Consider the following 22,028-nt stretch of genomic DNA (forward strand, 5'->3'; position numbering starts at 1 on the left):
TTTAACTACAACTACACTGTTTGACCCGCAAGTTCTACTTGATGTACAGGGACACAAATACTATAATAATGGAATTTTTTTCAGTCAAACATACAAACATTTGCATGGAAATTTGTACTAATGTAAGTATAAATGTTTTGACAACATTCTGATTGACATTTGATCCGTCATAAAGAAATGGCCTTGCATCCCAATTATAGTAAATATAAGAAATATCGAACAATTTTGCTGTTTCGTAGTGAGACCTTCATAGTACCCCTAGCCAGCTGATGTTTATCTGAAAAGCAATTTTCTTATCTTGCATTAGATTTAGAATAAGTGTTTGGTGTTAAAGTGTTTAGGAGGTAGTGCAACTTGAAGATCCCCACAGACTGCTCCATTTCACTTTGCAGTCAGCATGAAGCATTGTGGTGGTTACCTGGTAGTTTTGTCTGGTTCCTATCATTGAAATCAACCCAGGTTAATTAACTCACAAGACCCCTGGCTCTGGTACAGACTTGGTTCAGACTCAACAATTTTAGTAGCAGGCAGGATTGATTGAGATGTAAGATTGTAGGATCTGATATTACAAGTTACAGTAGCAATTGAAATCAAAAGTACTCAGAGAGTTGAGCATTTGTGATTGTATTCTCAGTAGTTATGTAGCAGACTGCCTTTTTGATTACCACTTGGAAAATGAATGTTGCATGTACCAATTGTCTTTCTCAGAGCCAATAGTATGCTCTATTATTCTTCTGGTATTCAAGTGTCGTTTTGGGTAGCTGAGCTATGGGTTTGAGTACTAGTTTGTCTGGACAAAGTAGCTTGACAGCACCTGGGTGGTGGCAAGATTGACAGGCAGAATGACAGGAGGTCAAAGGTGTCATAATCTGTCTTGGAGCCAGCAAGAATTAGAGGTCGACATGGGGGAATTCAGGAAGCTGAGGATTGCATACTTCTGTGAAGTCAAATCTCAGATTTCTTGTTTTGGAAGCATGGGATACATGACTACAGGAAACGCATGGTTCCAGCAAAAGTCTCTGTGTTGTTGAATCTGAGACTGAGTTGACTGTTGGTACAGGTAAGCCTCCTGAGCACCCTGACCCTCAGATCCATTAGGGTAGGATACAGAGATGATCTGTACCCACTAGTGTCCAGTGGGAGGTGGCAAATCCCCCTATTTTTTCAAGTGTCATCTTTGTGTTGCAGAGAATGTGCTTGTTTGATAGACTATGAAGAAACATTCAAATACGTTTAAACATCATATCTTGGTTGGCCTTGACCTTCATGATGTATGGAAACATGAAATGACAGTAACGTGATCATGATATCCTGTTAGGAAGTATAATTTACTACCGCTCAAGAGCCCCATTGGTCAATAGACTCTCTTGCATTTAACCATGTTAGGAATGTAATAAATGCACCTGCTTGTGCCATTGTAAAGAATATGTACCAGTGGAGGGGATTACTGGGTCCCAAGTTGATACATAATGGGGTTTTACTGCCTCACTGCCGCCATTAGCCTTTGACCTCATTTGACTAAACTCCCTGCTATGGGATCTTTGGTATGGTGTACGGGACAGGTAATATACACCGGACTGTGCTGGTAGGGACTACCACAGGTATGTTGTGCTCTTAATTTGGGCTGTCCGCACACTTGATGTTGATGCTAGAAACTGCTTGTACAAGTAACTTAAAAAGTTGTACCATTATGCTGTTTCTAGTTGCAGTACAAAATGCTCCAGATTGGCATGGTGTGTTGTATGGTAACTAACGGTATGGCCGTGCACATACAACTGTATATCAAGTATTATGTTATTGATTTAGACTGAAATCTTCCTCTTTTACTGATTCTGCTACAGGTATAGGTGTGATGGTATGGTATAGTTAGTAGTTTCCAGGTGTTGTGATTTACAGGAATACTTGTGTCACCTCAATTCAAGTTATGCTGCTAAATGCCAATGATTAAATGGATGGTCAGACAGAGGGTACACATGTGGTTTTTGGAGATGCTTCTCCCCTACAGCCTGTCATTGAACACCTGTTTCTGTTGTTCTATTTATATACTCCGTGCTCTCCCATATCATAGTTAGAGTATACCCATCCCAGTTTACATGTGAAACAAAAAAGTAAAAACCAAAATTTCCTTGTTAGCCGTACCGTGAGAATTACCAATTATTCGATATGTTATATTGATTTTATCTGCGACATAAAACACCAGACTAGGACCTGTCCTGACAGGCTCTAGGCTGTTGGATTATAGAAACCAAAACAAAACAAAGCAGAAGCTACATGTACAGTGTTGTTCCAAGCATTGCATGCAAAACAAGTTACCAGCAGGTAGGCTGTTTTTGTAGCACACACCACGATTTCCGTTGCTATAATAGTATTTTTATCATCTGATAACTATGTAATAAAACCACAGGGATGCTGTATACAAACCCAGGTAAGAGTTATGACAAGCAAAAAAATCCTCTTCCTAAATTGTGAACAACTTGAAGAAAGAATTGGCAGGTAGGTTGTTTTTGTACCACTCACTACAATCCGTATTGCTTGTTTTGATCTGATAATACGCCATAAAAGTCAGTTACTGCTGTATACCAGCTCAGGCAAGAGTTATGACAAGCAAACTACTCCCTTTTCCTAATTGTGAACGATTTAAACAAAGAAACGCTAACAGCTGATTCTGATGGGTCAAGTTTACAATGTGTAAAGGAGTCATGGGACTCTAGCCCTCTCCACGGTTGGCCAGTAACGAGGTAATTAGCTCGTTCCCCTCCAGGAACGACCCTTCATTAATCAAGTGACAGGTGCTTAGAATTACAGGGTAATGACCGGTATCTAGGCGGTGAACAAGGTGGGGCCGGTATTGGTCCCCGGTTGCCAGCTGATTGTCAAAGAGTTGTTAGTCTTCGGCGGGATATGGTACCTGGGAGTAAACCCACGCTCTGGTGAGTCAATCTTCTCTCTGTCTTCGCCGCCAGTAATTGTCACCTGGAAATGAAGTACGTAGATGTATAAAATGTATAATCAAGGAATTGAAAATCAATGCTTTTGCTGGAAACTGTTGTATCATGAAGGTTGCAGGGTTTTTGCTATTCGTAGGGTACAGGTATTCCTGTGCCGGAATTGTGCATGGGAACTTTCCACGTGTAGATCTTGATAGCAAATCCCATATTTTTTAAAGATCCTTGAAGTGTTTGGATCTAGTGAGTGTAGGATTCCTTATTCGTTAGAACATACTTACAGTGTGCATTTTTAAGTACATTTATTAAGCATTTAGGTAAGGAGGGTACATGTAGTCTAGGTTAGATATCGCAAGGTCTGATATGTTGAACACTTATAATCGTGAATAAAACACAGGCTTAGCGCGGAACGACACAAATTTCAAACCTACCGTTACAAATTACCTCTTGATGGTAGTGATAATGGCCAAGCCACTAGTTTTCTTGCTAACATTGTGATCGCCACAGTGAGATATTTGGGCTGCTAGATTTCCCAGCAATTTCTCCGACAAGATTACCTCCCAGGGGGTCCATTTAGGAAATGGCATGTTGACTAAAGTACGTTTGATGGAGTGAGGGTGGCGACGGCAAATCCCGTCTGGAAGCTACGTCTTTTGAAACTGGAATAAGAAAGAAACGGTTTTGTACGGAGTTTTGTTTGCGGACCAGAGCCATGGAATTGATCCGTCCAGGGGGCGGTGAGCCCCAGTCTTTCTCCGAGCTAAGCCAGATTTAATGTAGTGATAACCATCGTGTTAATGGCTTTAAAAAATGTGAATCTTTCTTCAAGTAACCCGGGAGGCGCAACGCGTCGGTGCTGCTAAACCACCGCTCCGCGCCGTATCTCCTAACTGCCTCTCGGTAGGGGGTCAGTTGCCAGTTTCTTTGTCCATAAACCAAATTTGATTTACTTCAGATAGTGGCAGTAAACTGGTTGAATGGCTATTCTTTGCCCTTTCTGTGTTTATTGATTAATTGGCGGTGCAGATAAACCTGCCGCAGTATAATGGATGGTGGTGATAAGAAGGAGAACAACCACCTTTCCTGGGTTACAGCGCAAGACCCATCGCTAGGTTTCACCCATTCCTTTGCTCTAACTTCTGTTTTTTCTTCGTCAATGGCTAGCAGTTGTGTCTTTCTTAGCCCCAAGCTTTGTGCTTAATCTTTTCCGTAATTTCAGTCTTTTAGCATCTACAAAAAGTATTTTTTAAACCATGAGATGATGAGAGACGTAGTAAGTCTTTCCAAGTGCCCGTCCGAACTTTCTTCCCAAGTACTGTTTGCCTCTGCCCTTCCTGTACCATATCTTATCCATGTTGTCTTCCCTGATAACAGCACAGGTTAGCTTTATCTCCTCCTCCCCTCCTTAAGCCACATCCATCTCAATTACAGTCTGCATACTTCATAACAAGTGTATCGTTTTATTTCATTACTGACATGTTTCTGGCTGTATGCGCTGGAAAGTGCAGTTATTATTGATAAGCTGTTCTAAAAAAAGTCTGTACTCAGAGAACTAAAAATGTTGCCACACGTGTATTTGGAGGAATCGCGTATCTGTTGAAATGTCGAATTTTCAATCCTAATATTGTATTTGACACTGTCATAGTATGAAAACTTTTATAAGGTTATTCCAAAGAAATGTATTTTCTGTCATTTTCACATGCTTTGTTTTAACTTTGGTCTTGAAAATAAAAATAAGTATGTTTTTGTGTGAGTTTCTGAAGCGGTACATAGGAGACCTTTATACCATTTGTTGCAAGAACGTTCCCTAAATCTACTCGTGTTCACCACATTACATTGTGACCAGTGAATTAGGAATTCTACAATGAGAAAAAGTGCTAGTTCCAAGTGTTGGTTGACATAATTGGGTTGTCCGCCATTTGGGGATTAACTGGGTATAGTTGAATGCCATTTGTTACCAAACACACTTGAAATTCTAAGCCTTCTAGAAACATTTTGTTCCAAATTGACCAAACTTTGGGCAATTAGAATGCATTTAAGGTCTTAATTGTAGGTAACGAGGTACTTAGTACAGTATGACTGAGTAGACTGTTTTCCCCATGTCCTTTGTGAAGGGACATTTGAACCTTCCTCGCACTTTGCTGGTGAATAGCAAAGAAACAATTTTCACAGAGATTTCTAGTCTTTCCACAATAAACGGTGTAATGTTTAATGACAAATAATGATACACTATTCATCAACATGGACACATCCTGAACATTTGATCTTTTGTAGATTAAACATCAGCACACGTACGTAAACACAAAGTTTATCGATTCATTTCATATTGCTGTGGAATTGGCTTTGGTCTTTTGTCGGTAGGTACTTTTTTTCTGGAGATGTTTTTTTTTTAGATTCGAACAAATATCACTAAATCATGATGAAGAACAATCATCAATCTGTCTTGAACAATAGAAAGAACTTGGATTTGCAAATGCCCAGAGTAATTTTCACAGCCAGTATGTAGAACAGTATTGCTTTTGGAGAAATATATTTGTATTTTGCTTTTATTGTGTGTTGCATAACTTATTCTTAGAAGTTCAGTTGCATCTTAGAGAAAGCTGTCTCAAACCCTTTTTTTGACCATGACCTTTTATATCAACCCGTTGAAATTCTCTAGTCTCTCAAGAACACATTGAATGCAGGACTAGCAACCTGTTGTTTCTAATTGAATTTTAAACCGTCAAACTTTGCCAAACACGACAAAGTGAATCCCGGATTTGCCCAGAGTCACAACAAACCACATTTTTCACGCCGTAGGTCACCGCAGCAAACACCTCTGACAGGAAACGCGGGCAAAAACATTTGCCCCGTTTGTTGAGAGTTTGGAGAAAATCGCGTTTACCCAGCCAAACTGGACACAAGTTGAAACTTTTCGATCAATCAGGGCGACAACATTCCTCTTCTGGACCCCGGTCGCGTGGACATCCCCCTCGTCTGGCGATGCATTGTGGGGAACGTTTGCAGAGTTTGGGGCAAACAATCTCATTTAGAACTATTTTTTCCAACTAGACACTTAACATTCTTCCCGAGCTAGGAAGCAAAGAAGAAGGCTTAAATCTCGTTGACTTACTAGCGTCACGGGGCGTCATGCATGGCTCCAGCTTAAGCCCAAATTCAAAGTGAAATGCCTCCACAACTCGGAAAGCAACCAGGCGTCTGAGAATTTAGAATGATGTTATATGATACTTTGTGAACATTTGCATATCCATGGTGAAGAAAAACTCACCAAAAGACACTCACTCAGTAGAGATACGGTAACGAGGCTTACATCCGGTGTATCATGTAAGAAAGATGAAGTTATTATTCAAAACAGTTAAGAGAAACGTTACAGTTTTAAAAGGAATAAAGCCGGACAGGTTTAAGAGTAGGTTAATCCTCCTCAAATACAAGGACTTCTGTATGTTTCATTTGGGCAAGGAACTTGCTTTTGAATGCAGGGATTGTTCAAATAGAGCTTAAAAGGTACTGAAACATGTTCTATTTAAGGTAGGAAATGAAGGCATGTTTTCCTGGTGCCATTGTAGACATGAAAATTGTGTCAAATGTTATCGTGGGTTGTATTCATGGCTTACTTTACAAATGTAATCATAGTAGAGTCAAAAGTTTTCGAGAAATCGTACGCATGGAAATCTTTTCTTATACATTGTAGAAAGGTAAAATGATAACGAAAAGGCACCTTTGTTAAAAAAAGATTACACCAGGGCTTAACTCGTAATCAGTTGGCTAAGATTGATCATCATAATCTGGGAATGTATTGAGTCGGGGATTTGTTGTTTCATAGGGGTACAGGATAGTTGCCGCACTACAGAAAAATTGAGCTACATGGAGGACAATGTTATCCAACGGTGGGGCTACTTAATGCCAGGGGTTCTAATCCCGTATCTGGATAAATGCTACCGTATCTCGGCGGGCCGCTCTGGTATCTCAGCATCTTGAAGGGAGGGGATTTGGGGCATTACCGTGGACATGTCAGTTGCTCGACTACTGAAGAATCGGCCCCTCAAAAGAGACAATGTTGCTTAAGCTTCCCCCGAGTCAAAGAAGTAATGAGGTCCACTTATCCCAGTGATAGCTGAAGGGTAGAAGCACGTCAGGGCTGACAGAGCGGGGAGATATCTACGGTCTGTTTGTAACCCCCGAAATATCAGGCCCCGGCAGGGCTTCAATCTCCCGGCCCTTGTCAGCCGGTGATAAAACTGTTTAAAGTTGCACACTTATCCGAGATTGCTTGTCAGAAATTTGCTCATTGGGAGAGTAAAATATTGGAAGATGTTGGCCGGGGCGGGTTGCCCTGACAACGAGGGATTCACCTTGACGTCGGGAACCCGGTGAAGGAATCTGGCGGTGGCTGTGCCTGGAGAGGCAGACATGTTTGTCGCCCGTGTTTCCCAGAGGTGTTGACTCACTCGATAGGTTATGGAGAAATATTTGTTGTTTAGCGCCTGATGCCCGGGAGCAAGGTGGTAACAAAGATATTGGCGGATTGTTCAGATAAAGTGTATAAATGGACGCAGGGCAGCAGCACGGGCCCTCTTTCTAACAAGACTGACCAAGTCAGAGTCTGGTAAGAGTTGTTGCTGTTTGCTTTATACAACAATGTACAGTCAAAACTATCCAACGAAACCACTCAAGGGGCTGAGAAAATCTGGTCTATGTGGACAGGTGGTCACTTTAGTTTAGACAGGATTCTTAACGTTTATGTCGATCATGGGAAAAATTATGTAAGGGACCACCAAAAAGTAGTCACATTGGCCAGGTGGCCCTATTGTAGAGGTGGTCACTTGTACAGGCTTGACTGTATAGAGAATTTTGCATCCATTTGACAATGTGCATGATATTTTACAGTTCAGCATATACATATACAATATGTAACTTGTGTGATGGATAGAAAATTAGCAGAAATATTACAGAACATGTACAACATTTCTATCACTGTCTTTTACTAGGCATTCAGATTGCATGTAACGTTATATGATATGGTGAAGAACTTTTGTTCTTTGGGCAAGCTACATGTTCTTTGAACATTTCTAACGCTGTCTTTGGGTGTTCAGATTAGATGATCAACTGAAGAACTTTGTTCTTTGGACAAGCTACATGATTTGTTACCAGTCAATCATTATTAACATATATGTGATAGTTGGTACCATAACAACCTGAGATGATAATAGGCTGACTGTTGCTTCCGAATCCGTTGGCTTCCATAGATTTATGTCTTTGTCGGCTGCATTTTCATGGATTGGATAAAACTGACAGCTGCTGACTGTATCGTACCCATTTTTCACCGCACCCAATAAACTGATTGCACCCAAAAGGGACACGGTACCGTCTCCGCAAGGGTTTCTACCCGTCGTAAATCTACGCACCCTCAATCCCCGATGAGATCTGCCGGTAAGCCTCATCTGGCTTTAGTCCTACTAACGTCCGGCTTCCCTGTCAGTAATGGGAAGAAGCAGTGCATTTACAGATTACTGAGATTCCCCTGTTGTGGATTTACTGTTCTTGGAACAAAAAGGCACGGGCAAGGTGGCAGACTTGTGGGAACGAAAGGTCAGTGTCAGGTAGGAGAGATCTAGCTGTGGTGAATGGTGGATATGTTTTGGCCAGAGAGTTAAAACGAGCTAGGTTTGATTTTTTCTCTCAACCTGTCTGTGTTGCTTTTATCAAATTCCCCCGGAATGAGTTATGTTGATCTTGATGGATGAAGCATGTCAACGTTATCCAAATCTTTCCCCATGGTTGATAGAAAGCACTTTGGATGTGCTATAGGTTCTCGGGGCTTACGGAAGAAAAATGGATTCATTCGCTTTCAATATAACCGCGGGTTGTGTTAAAAGAGGGTATCCAATCCAGTGACATTTGGAATTGAAAAAATATATTGATGTCAGGTTTTATGGATATTGATGCTTGTTGATACATTGCCTGTATATACGTATAAATGCAGTCTTCCGGTGGTCATAATTTGTGTTGCTAAATGTTATCACTGGATGGTTGTTTGTGTGTAGGGTACAGTTTAATTGATACCAGTTTAAATGGGATTGTAGCTTTAGCCTGTGAGAATTGTTGATTTGTCTCTGTGAACACATAACTGTAGGAATGGAGAGGTTTAACATTTCCATTCAAACAGGTGTCCTCTACATACCATTATCAATATCAGTGTGGGAAAAATCTTTAAGCATAGCCTAGCTTAAGGGTCAATACCGAGAGAACTAAAAAAACGGCAGCGGTACAAGATTGGTAGGTAATAATGATTATTGATGACTGACCCTGGTTACACAAGGACTATACTTTTTACAACTTCACACAATAAAGTGATTTGCTGTCTCGGTGCAAATATGGCGAAGATTGCGTTGCTACCTGTAACAACACTAAACACATTATCTTCCGGTGCTACTTGGTGTTAAGTATTTCCTATGATGTCTGTGATCAACCAGATAATGTGTTGGTCAATTTGTTATGATATGATGTGATAATGATGTCCGGTCTGTTTGTACTTTAATACGATGACTCCAAAAATTTGGGTAAAACCAGGTGTTGTTACACATTCCTTTACTTTCATGGTCTAAACTTTTCCCTGGCTTCTAGAGGGGATTAATTAGAGGTGATCTATTCCTTCGGCTGATTGTAATGACAGCTTTTATCAGGAGATGTTTGTATATCCAGTAATTAACAAGGCCCAGGTAATTAGTTGGGAGAAACGCGGGATAAGCTTTTGGCAAAGATTGCCGAGTGACAAAAAAATGACGCAATGCATTCACTTCTGGGCACTTTTATTCTGATCTTGGTGATAGCCTTTAGAAAGGTATGGTTTCTTTGCTAACAACAGATACTGTTAATGCAGCTCTGCAGAATTGGATATAAAGTTGGCGAGACGTATGAATGTCTTCTTGCATCTTCTTCTTCTTTCAATTGAGGCGACTGCCTTCAACGTTATTGACGATTCTGTCTCCTATATAGGTGAGACTGCATACTGGGAATGGGTGTTCATGTAGTCTGCAGGGGTACAAACTACATGAACATCAGACTCTGATGCTTGCAAATGATTGATTGCTATGTTTTTATGACTTATTAGTCCTTTTACCTAATATGTATCTTACAGTAGTACTAATACTACATGCCTGAATCTTTCAGTTTAAACATTGCAAAAAGTGTACAAAGTTTACCTCCTAGGTCAATTGCTGTGAGAAGTAAGTTTCAGGTAGGTTTTGAAATTGGCCAGGAAAACAAGTACTTCTGTTGACAAACAGTGGCTATCTGTTGGCCTCTTAGGTAGCCATTAACCCCTGCAGTATCAGCGGTGGATTACGGAACATTGTTCTAATTGGCGGGGGATATCCACATGTAGATGGGAATATTTGTTGTCATATGCTGGGAGTTAGCCAAAGTTTGATTTGTGGGTTGGGCTGGCGCTGAAGTAGCTTGGAGTCTAAGCATCTGGGCAATTGTTAGGTTGCGCTGATAGCATTTGCTTGTCTATCATGCTGCCAAACGGGATGCCTCTCTTGCGCACAAGTAACCAAGGTACCCTCTGGGACTGCAGTGCACAGCAGGACTGCATGGTGGAGCTTCAGCTCTGCTGGTCTCTTGATGTTATGTCCAATGACTGCAATTTGTCCTGGTGTATTGATGAAAAAACTATGTAAAAGTTGCATGATTTTATCAGCAATCAGTATTTTCCAGTAGGTTTTCACATATTTAGGTAAGTTGTATCATCATTTTGCCATTACCATAGTCATAAATAACTATAATAATAAGTCTAGCATGCTGGTAGGTGTGCCAACTACATAGTAAGTCTTGCATGATTGATACAGACTAAATTGATTATTACTGATTTTTAAAAAGTTCTCGGCATCTGCCATACGGTATACTGATGGAGTGATATATGTAGATAGCAATGTATTCTTACCGAGTTTATCCTTTTTTTGCCGGAAATTTTGTTAATTTTATTTATGAGGACATACAAAGAAAAAGACAAGCTCACAAACAACACCTAGCACAGTAGTAATACCTTCTGATTAACTGATACAAACATTGCATGTAGGTATATACCTAGTAACGGATCCAAAATGTCTCCACCCTAAACAAATGTATTTACCCTATTCCCTGATTGGTCCTACTGCCTACCATTGCATGATGGATGTTTCCCCATCACCCTGTGACCTTACTTGGATAGCAAAATGGCCTTGGGGATTTATAGTGCGGATCAGGGGGGATAAAGGGGGATTAAGTGGCCTTATGTGGGATAAGTGAGTTCCTGTGTCATACATAAGGAAGTTGATACACACAGTGTCACTCCTCCTGCTTAGGAGGAGGCTGTAAAATGTCATTATAGGGGTCATTCAGAGGACGTTCCATACATGTCTGTGAATAACTGAAGGGTGAAATGTGAGGTACATTTGTATTGTATCACTAAAAGGTAGGGAGCATTCAAGTAAATAAGGCTGTGAGGAAGATTCCTACTCGTGTAGTACTGCAAAATATGAAGAAATGCAGAATATGTTGCTCCTGCATGTTTCTTTTTGGGAAAATATACTCTGGTGAGCATAGCTCCTTTTTTGGATGAATGAAAAAAATTTACAAACCCAGCCAAAGCTCTTGCGAGGATTATTTCTATTTGAGGTTTAGAAAAGTTAAAAAAAAAACACCAGTAAGATGTCTTCTTGGTACTTGATTCAAATCTGCCAGAAGATTGAATAATAAATTTGATACATACAATGTATACTTTACAACACAGGTGTATATAAGGATATAGGTACATTTGCACTGAATGACTTTTCAGGATTATCAGTGCACTGATGTAGTTTAGCTTTCCAGACTGGAGTAAGTTGTATACAACACCTTAGGAAGGTATGCAGGCAGGCATTTTGAGGAGCCAGTTGACATAACACAGCCTTTTATCTCAGCCACTGTTGTGTTTTGGTGCTGAAGATCTCTCCAGATAAAAGGGCTGCATTGTCAAGGGAAGGTGACTGACATGATGGATGACTATCCTATCTCATCCTCATTCATTCAGGGGAGGGGGCATGACCCCAGGGACAGTTCACAAGGACTAAAGAGGGATTAGAAGGGATTATCTGGGATTAAGGTATTTGAAGACAGACAGGAAGGACATTTGACGACCTACTTACTTGCCCTAGGGTATATTTTAATCAAAAACTCTTAATCATTTATTTCTGTCAAGCATATTCCATAAGGTAATGAGGCACACTTCAATTCTGTACTGGTATAGAGTGAATGATTGCAAGGAGTAGAAGAAGTGTTGAAACTTGTTGGAAAAGGAATATTCATAATATGAACCACCTGTAATCAATGCAATGTTCACTGCTGGTAAGATACATGCAGATCAACCTACATGTAAAGCCTTAGTGATAATGTTTTACCACTTGCCATATTGACATGTGATATCTAGAGCGGAAGAAGTGCTCGTTGTGTCAATTATCAACACGGAAATCCAACACTGAGCCTTTTGTTCTTTTCCAACAGCCTAATTTTATTCCAATGTATGTCATGATTTGCTTGGTTATGTTGATGAATTTGAAGTTTGATCAATACGTGTCAATTATAGACCTGCCATGTATGATGCTGTCTTCTGATTGGCTCTGACACTGATTGGATTAAAAAAGCTAAGGTTTATCTTAGAGAGCAAACATTTCCAAGTATAACCTTCATCTTGACCCAACGAGGAGTTCAAAGATGGGTGAACAGATACCATTCAGGTATGCTAATCTATTAAAGCCTCACCTCCAGCTATGGCCGGCTTCCTTTGATCAACCATTGGAGGGGTTGACCCCAAACAAGTCGTTAGATCCTCCAAATTCCCATGGTTCATTGTTCTTTGTTGCCGCACCTGGAGTCAAACAACAGCTTGTGTCAGAATTAATGCAGACAGTGTGTTGCACTGATCTGGAGATGAAAAGATCATGGACCTTTTTTAATGTATTCGTAGGACATCTATAACAGGTGTGTTCCTTTTTTTCCTCAGGACTCACATCAGTGTTCGAAATACCTGTCTGCAGTCTGCAATCTGCAGATAGATTTTCAAGATTGCAGAAGAAAAATTTATACAATCTGCAATTTTGCAGAAGGAAAAATAGACTCCAGATTCAATAGTTTTCAATTTAGCAAACTAGCACTCTCAGGTCCTATCAAGGACAGACCACACTTGAGCTCCTGTTCTGAAACAACAGGAGCTTCTTCACTAATTTGCATCGTCCTTGTCTTGACTTGTCTATCTTTAGTTTCCTTTTTGACTTCCAAAAATTTGTCTTCACTTTATTTGCATATCAATCAATAGTTTTTGCTTATAAACCTGCAGTTCTCCTTCAGTCTCTTAGTGTCACTGATGAGAAACGTAATAGTCTGACAATTTTAGGTAGCACCAAAATTATATACAGCTACTTAAGTAACTGTTTTTTTGTGTGTCTTTTATTAGTATGTTTTAGTATGTTTTTGCAGAAAGTATTTCCAAATTGCAGAACAAAATTTTGACTCTTCTGCAATATTTCAGAGCACGGAAAAAAAGTATTTCGGCCACTGCACATATATAAGAAATCTTATTAGATTGTGACAAACTAATTTTGTATCTCAACATACAAAGCTTTGCAGAAAATGCTTGAAATCAAAAAGAAGTTTTGGTAAAATAGTCGAGAATTTTTTCCAACATATAAAAATTGACTTATGATTAGTGTAAGACAGCATAAGCTGAGGAAACTATAGCTTGATTTTCGTTAGTTTCATTGACTAGTTATAAACCGTCCTATTCCGCAGGTTGATTCTTCCCCATTAGTCATATCTTATCAGCCCAAATACCTGTACTATCAGGCCGTCACAGGAATGTCCACGCTGAATCCTTCAGACAACAGGTACCCTCCAGGAAACATACTGATCAGGACTACAGATAACCCTGATATGTTCTGTTTACCTCTGATCACATTATCCTGTCTTATCTGTGTCTCCTGGGCTACTAGTATGCCTCCTGCAATTTTGTGTGAAACCAGTAGAGGTCTCTTTACTACTGTTGTTTGTACACGGACTTATATTAACCCTGGTGAAACTGAAGGGAGTTATAAACTATAATGGAATCTGTATGGTGACAATAGGAAGCAGGGAAAGTTTGGAGGTGAGAAGATAGCTATCTTTGGTGGCCATGACAGGCTGTCATTTCTTGTGCTTGATTGATGAGGAGATTTTATCGTTTGTTTGCCTCCGGGTGCTGATGCTTATCTGTCAGTACCCATAAACACCTTCTTTCAGCATAGAGCCTGAAGAATCACACATTAAAGCAATCTGGTGAGAGGGGACTACACTATTGTATAGTTATCGGTGAAAACATCTCCCTTGATGCAGTGATGTCTGTGTGAGGTAAGGGCCTTACCTGTCCTTGATAGATACGCTCTAAGTTTTATACAATAAGGTCTATTGACTTCATGTACGCATGTATTGTGAAAGGGACAGTGAGTATTTTGACATAATGGTTTTGTTTGAGATGCTTTTGAAAGCTGTTCAATATTTTTCCCTTTAGAAAGCAGAATTGGAAATATGCTGCAGTAGTGCTACTGTATGTCTGTGTTTGTACAGCTAAATTGCATTTAATTAGTTTTCAGAGGCACCTTGTTTCAGAACGTCCAATGACAAGCATCACTGCTCCCTTACCTGAAGGTACAACAGGAGATCAATGTGCCTATTGTACTGCTGTTGAAGTGACCTTTACTAAATCCCTCCGTCCTTAGTAAGTCACAAATATGTTACAACAACCGTGACATCCTCTCGTCAAACTGTGTTTCCGTTTGGGATCAGGAAAGGAACCCCCGTCCTTCTGTCGTTTTTCCGCTCTGTCCCCCGCAAACAATGGCCGCCAATATGGAGAAGGGACTTGTGGCACTAAAACATCAACAAGCGACATTAACATTCTTGCACGGCTGCGCTTGGATGTTTGAGTGGTTGTTTGGGGCTGATAGTCCCTTGCTGTGTACCTAACTTAGTGTACTCTAACATAACATGCAGGCAAGGGCCAACTCACTACCTTAACATGTTTGACATTGTGTGGTATATATACCTATGCACAATATCGTGAAATACTCTGAACTACTTTCTCTTTGTCTCTCATTTATAAGCATTTTGTTGTCCGTCTGTAATATCGCTTTGAATTCGTTACAAGGTGAACTATCCTAGAGCTTGTAGAAGGAAGTAATTTCAGTCTTACTGAATGGTGTTTGATTGGCATTATTGTCTGTATGGTAGGAACAATTACGTTTCCTTGTTGCTGCCCGCCGCTCACTCACTCAACACATACCTTGTTGCTGAATGGTCTTAGGTGAAGCCTACCCAACACGGGGTGCCTAGGTCAACAAGCCATTGTTCCGGAGGGCTCTGTTATTCCTGCTCAAACGCTCCACATGCAGCGGCGTTTCACGCCAGCCATCAAAGAAAAATATTTTTCTGTCAGGCAGACGCTTTTGTGCGAAACAAGTGGTTAATGCTTCTGGACTGTTTTGTTTCGGACTGAGGTGGTGAATGGTGGAAAGTGGCCTGTTGGTACACTTAATGGTCCCTGACTGCCGCGGCTATGGTAGTACAAATAGCAAAACCAAACCGGGAGGGCAGAAAATTCTACATGTTTTTCCAAGTTTTGTAAAGGCCATCCTTGACTTAGATACTTCCCTTTTCAACCATAGAATGATATATTGCTGCCCAACCTATACACAGCCCTGTTGTGTCATGAAACAAAAATAACACATTCTAAAGAGAGAGGGAGAGCACTTAAGTGAACTCTACTTATATCTAGAAAGAAAAGAAAATATTTCTAGTTATTTCTTGGACTCCTTTGAACAAATATTAGTTGAAAGAACAAAAATCCTAACGTAAAGGTTTATTTATGGCTTTCTAATATACAGGTGTAAATTATCCCCTGAATATCTATTACACGAAGGTGGTAACAGATGGTAGTAATAAAAAACCATACTGCGATGTGATCTAGATAAAATAGTTTTGAAGATAACCAGCACAGGCCAGGAGAATACCTGTGATGAAAGGTGTTGTATGGGAGGTTGTTTGTTGTCATCAGCCCACAGGGGAGTCTGATTTATCCCCAGCTGTCAAACGAATGATTTGCGTCCCGTCTGTGGTTTGTCAGCTCCCAGCGGCCCACACAAAAGCCACACATCAAGATTGATTGTCCAATTAAGGTGTGTCATGTACGGCGGACAGGTGAGATTATAGGGTACACCTCCCAACAGTAGGCAGGTGTCATCCAGGTATGCCCATCAGACTAAAATAAACCATGGCCTACAAAAATTAAGATAAAGATCACCAGAGCGTTTTCTCTTTGTGAAGAAAGGTTATAATGTGCTTCGCATTCATACATTCAGAAAATATGGACCCTGTATAAGGCACAGCTTGTGTAAGTCTCCTTGCAGTTTTAAGTGTCTGCCGATATAATAGCGTATTCAACATGACCGTGACAGTGATAAGACGGGTTGTTAAGAAGCAGTTGTTTCTTGTCTGTCAGTTTTTCACGTGTTAAGGGGATGACTGTGCGTGCGTGTGTGTTGCATCATAATTAATGCCCTAGGGTGTTAAATGTGGACAGAAATGCTGCACATTTTACACAAAATATGAAAATTTTGGGCTTTGAAAGAAATGAAGATAAAGAAGCCAACAATTCGTAGGATTTTAACAATTTAGAATCCCACTAAATATTGATTTTTTGTATAGATACCTCTGCGTATGTAAGACAAATGTTGTATGCTATAGCATTTGTCGTATGTACGTAAGCAGAAGACGTAAGAAAATTGTTTTAGCTAATAATAAGACATCAAGTACTGTTCTTATTTAATTATGCTTGTTTTATGACCTCATAATATCTATTTATTGCATATAGATATATATATAGCAGATGTTACTGACGTCACAAGGAGAACTTAGCTAGATTAGCCGTGAATATTGGGTAACTGGTAACTGTTGTTTTGCCGTACATGTACGTCACTATTCAGCCACTTATAATCTGATCTTGTACTTGAAGAAGGAAGTGTTTTGTATTTATTGTTGAAAACTGTGCTTGTTTTCCAAACATTGCCTATTGAAAATTTTATTTTGTAGAAATCTACAGAAGAGAGATATACATTGAAGGATCTTGTTTTTGAAGATACTTTTTGGAATCTTTCAGTAGGGAAAGCTGATAGTAATTTGTCACTCTTAAAACTTCTTAGGTTTAGGTATCTTTTGGATTTTGTTTATTTTAGTTTTTAAGAGTTGTTTTTATTCTACCAGTTCCCAATCATTTGCTTATAGCAGTCATTAATTCCTGTAGACAGGCACTTGTTCTCTGTATTCAGGCATGACATCAGGTAAACAGGACAGCCTCGGGGGGCCTTATGTTAAAGTAGCCGATGTGCTTTACATGCGAGTGACTGCTCCGAGAGTAAGTCGCTGCTTCCTATCATAAACCCACTACAGTTTTCTCTTCCATTCCCAGTTAGGAAACTCGGTCAGTTTGTTACAGGATTTGTCGGTAAGTAGGTGCTTTCAGCACAAGTCTATTTTATCACTCAGTTTGTTGTTGATTAAGATCCATTTATATTTTGGGTGGTCTGTGGAGGCTGTATGTTTTTGTTGCCTGTTATGGAACTGTTGAGATAAGTTGCTGACAACTTTTTAAAGGCTAGACTGAGGATTGAGCAGTGACAATCAGTTGTAAAGGTGTCAATCTGTGGCAGAGTATTACTCATCAACTTTTTCTATGCACAGAGCTGTTCTATGGGTTTAATCCTTGTGACCTATCTCCTGGTATCTATTACATGTACATCCATTAACATTTATCTGTCAGGTAACACATATATCTACCAGAGGGTGTTTTAGAGATCTCTAGTGCAGCACCCCCAGGTATGCACAGTAATATATGTCTGAGTGCATTATACTGGCTGACGTTGCATTAGAGATCTATTAGAATCATTTTTCAGGGTGCCAGATGTCTGTGACCTGGTGGAATTATGTCAGTAGACATTTTAAGTCTGAACAGTGCAGAACAGGATTTCTCTTCCTTTTAAAGGAGATTAGCGAGCCTAGCATGACAGGAAGTTTGGTCTTGTGGTATCGTTTGTTCTCTTTCACAGGTGCAGTTGAGCAAGACAGGAACCAGTAATTGTGTGACTATTAGATTTAGAAATAAAAGTTGTATATTATCTTTGAAGATCCTCAGTTGTATAGTGATATATGGTGAGCAGTACCTTGCGGACATATGCATTACGTATTGGGAAAGTATTTTCGCAGCCTTAATGTCATGACTCAAAGTTGACAGTTTTTCTCATCCAAAGTCATACCGAAAGATATAATATGAATGGATTCTGTACCATCCACTGAGTGATTCGGCTGCGTCGGTTAATTTTCAAACGAGCTTACTTTGCATGTCCCATGGCAGAGATGTTAGGGTATCCGTCTTTCTGTTGTCATTTTATGATTCAGTACGCCCCACATTATTCAGCATGTTGTCTTTTGATGAAGTCCCCCGGCGCGGGAAGTGCTTGTGATTTTTATGTGAATAGCTGACAGCGGAGTGGCCAATTAGCAGATTTCGAGAATTCTGGGTCACCACTTCAGTAGGTGCACTGTCTTTTATCTCCGCAGTCATCTCAACTCCAGTCAACAAAGAGTGAAAACACGGGTAAATTCTGAGCACCCTGGAGTATTTTCTGTCAGAATTCATGCACATAAAAGAATACTGATATCTTTCAAGATGGGGCCATTAAGTATGACCAACTGTTGCCATTTGGTAGCTTCCTGAGTGGCAAACTGTACACCTTTAGCGGACTAACTCCCCAGGCAGGTTTTGGTCGATTTCTACTTTTTCTAGCCACTTCGGGAGCCTGGTAGAGGCAAGCCATTTGGCAGGTAGATATATATCGTTCCCTTGTTCTCAATAGCGTAGGATTTCTGGTAGTAACTTTTCATATCTTTTCAAGTTAAAAGATCAGGATGACTGTTCACCTATGAAGTACTGTAGTTGACACTGGGAAGGATCTGTATTGAATCATAAACAATTTGTTGCTGTTAGTATAAAAGTTTACCTTTGTTGGTATAACATTATGGGAAAGTTGGGCTGTTTTCCAATTCAAATCATGCAGTCCTAGATGCTATTCTTCAGAACTATGTAGTTTCTGTAGACTTTTGAACTGATAACAATTATCATGACACCTGTTAAAGAATTATTAGACCAACAAGAACTGTGGTGTCTAGTGGATCATACAGGTGTCCTGTAGAGTTAATATTCCCTGAAGGTTTGCTCCAGCACTGCAGGATTCCCAGTGGTAAATACCACCTGAATACGCCCATTAGTGAAGTTGTTAGGCACCTATTGTTTCCACAGTCCCCTATTGTACCAGTATCTACACCTGAATAGGGGAGGTTTGAATGGGACTTATGTACTAATTCCTATCACTTCCCCCACTGTGTTACACACTGCATTAGTAACCTGTTCTATATTCAGTTCTAGTCCAACAGACAGATGCCAGCCTTTTTCAATGGTACTTAAAATAATGATACTTGGTTTCTTTTATACTCAGTTTGGACAATATGTACATGGAAAGTAATGTCTTATATCGTTCCGTTGTTCTATGAATGAGGTTTATTCTACAGAATCTCCTTGGGTGTGCCATAGTTTCAATCCATGTTTGACAGTCCTGTCAAATACTGTCGAACTCCATGCCTCAGTTTGTCGGTGGGTGTATGAACTGGACTTCAGTTTGTTTTTCAAGTACGCAGTTCTATCGGACTGAAAGCTGGAATTTATTTTCTAAACGTAAGCCAAGGTTTCCCGGTTGACTCAGAACGGATGGTGGGATAAACAGAGAAGACAAGAGAATGTATTTCCTGAAGCCTGGTCTGACTATAAGAGCATTTCACAGTGTCATCGTTAGGAAAGGCAGTGAGCTGACTGTACAAAGCAGCTTGCAGCTGCTGTATTATCCACCCAGGTTGCTGTTTATGCCTAATCCTGCCGGGGCTTTCTCCGCGTTTCATCTGTGACGAATCCCGAAAGACCTCATTTCTCGCCGAGGATTACGGGATTTTGTTGAATTTCCCCGGAGTCATGACGGGATGAGCACCCGCTGTATCGTGGGGATCGCAGGCGCTGAAGGGCTCACGGCGAGGGATGACAGGCTTACAGGGGACAATGGGCGCTTTTAGTGGTGACGTTCGTGTTGTGTGCCATGTCATCAGACTTATCTGAGGGGATTATGATCAGCGTACTTAATGGCAGCTTTTGTGAGCCCCCCTAATCCCACCAACGTTTACATTATTTCAGTCTTTTGTCCGCGGCAGAGGCCGCTCTTTGCAGAGGAAAAAAAAAGCTGCGGGCAAAATGGAGTACTATGGCATGGCCTGTAGATTGTATCACAGTTGGTGGGAGAAATGTGTAGACGATATACAGTATGTGATATTATTAAAATAAATGGCCTGAAGGCAGCACATATACATGATCTGTCAAAGATACAAAAGGTCGCATATAAAATGTTACTAAGAAAGTTTGTACTTGTGCTGAGTTACTGATAAGTTTTTGATTGAATTTTGGCAGTTTCCCAGCAATGAGTAACTTGAAAAAACAGCTACAACTCTTGAAACTAAATATCTTGCTACTTCTTGACCTGAACAAGAGAGGTCAGACAGACAAAGTTAGAGATGCTTCATTACTACATTGTCTACATGTACATGTAGTACCAAAATGGACCACAATCTTAAACTGTACTAATGGGAAGAACTCTGGTGATATCTCCTGGACAAACTAGGATAAAAAGTGGTGACCAAAGATACTATCTCGCTATGATAATCTCAGTCCCACTGGGCTACCTGTGATAGCAGAACTATTTGGCGTCTTGTGTGGTGTCATCAGAATGGTTTCTTACTGATATGTGATCTAACATTACAATCTCAGTCATACTACAACAGTTACAACTCTCATGCTGATTGTCATACCCTGAAGTAAATAGCATTAGGAATATCAGACCATGTGCCCAATCATGCAGTATATTTTTATGAAAGGCCAAGAAAGGAAGGGACATTGTATTTATAGTATATGTAGTCTATAGATTGGTTCTTATCGTGTTAGTGTATGTTACCCTGGGGCAGAGATTGTGCTGTAATTATTGGTAGTGACTGCTGAATCCCCCTGTAACAGCAGAAGAATGGGAGGTCAGTTGGGGGCAGACCTCGCAACCTTTGTGATAAGATCCTGTATGGACATGCAGTCTTGCATGGAATTGGTGCTTGGGGCTAGAGCTTTTCTCTGTGCTACTGTATTCATATGATGTACACTCTTCATCAAGACAAGACATTTGAGTGAGATCAGTCATCTGCTCCAGAGTGCCTTATTGCAAGTACCTGTACATGTAGGTCAGTGTTCACATTTGCTCATTGATAGTAGTAATACTAGTAGCAGTAGAGGCGGATATATTATCTATCTTGACTATGGTCGTTGGTTGAGTTTAAGTAAGTAAAGACTGTAGCATGGTTTTCAGGTGGTAAGTTTAACCTGCACTGTTACTGTTTTTTGTCGGCTTTATCGAAGCAATTGATTGGAAACAGGTATACAAGGGTCGTTTGCCACCTGTGGTGTAGGGCTATGAAGGAAATGGTTCCGAACAATGACTCAATCAAAAGAATATCTACCTTTAAAATGACAGGATTAGTCCTGGATGCAGTTCATCCTGATACTGTTGCAGTTAATTCTTTTTCGTTCGGTTTGTTGAACAGTTTTGGGATCAAGACATTATTGGTTACCGGGGAGATGCTCGTTAACCAATACAGTGTAATCGATAATGTATGTAATCCCTTGCCTAGTAAAGTTGTTGTGGACATGTTCAGTAAATAAGTAACAGATTTGTTAACTCGACTGTTATCAGAGGTTAGGGTTGATAAGAGTTTGCAGTTGTCCGAAGTTCTGTCATACCGTTGATATGGGGAGGGGGGCGTTGGGTGATACCTTTACATGAATGTGTTTGCCTTGATGTTTGCGTGTTCAAGATGTGCTTTTGCAGCTTTCATAACCTGCAC

General features: G+C 40.3%; 1 protein-coding gene and 1 long non-coding RNA gene across 19 annotated transcripts in view; one reads left to right on the top strand and one right to left on the bottom strand.

Moving 5' to 3' along the window:
• LOC109464849 (autism susceptibility gene 2 protein-like) overlaps positions 1-22,028 on the top strand; it is a 205,740-nt gene that overhangs the window by 51,276 nt on the left and 132,436 nt on the right. Inside the window, exon 1 of one of the 18 annotated variants that reach the window (XM_019762094.1) lies at positions 14,073-14,103. The exons of 15 other annotated variants lie outside the window; for them this stretch is intronic. The gene's annotated coding sequence lies outside the window, so the exon portion shown is untranslated. Of the gene's footprint in view, positions 1-14,072; positions 14,104-14,264; positions 14,346-17,392; positions 17,494-22,028 lie in introns of those variants that run through there. 2 more of the 18 variants (XM_019762081.1, XM_019762060.1) reach the window with 2 other exon arrangements.
• Positions 10,240-13,953, bottom strand: LOC109465004. Its single transcript, XR_002139926.1, has 3 exons — positions 13,794-13,953; positions 12,726-12,831; positions 10,240-10,599 (listed from the first exon to the last, which is right to left on the bottom strand). It is a non-coding gene; the product is annotated as an uncharacterized LOC109465004 (long non-coding RNA).

The sequence above is a fragment of the Branchiostoma belcheri genome, unplaced genomic scaffold, assembly GCF_001625305.1.
Source record: "Branchiostoma belcheri isolate BF01 breed outbred unplaced genomic scaffold, Haploidv18h27 scaffold1, whole genome shotgun sequence".
NCBI lineage: Eukaryota > Metazoa > Chordata > Leptocardii > Amphioxiformes > Branchiostomatidae > Branchiostoma > Branchiostoma belcheri.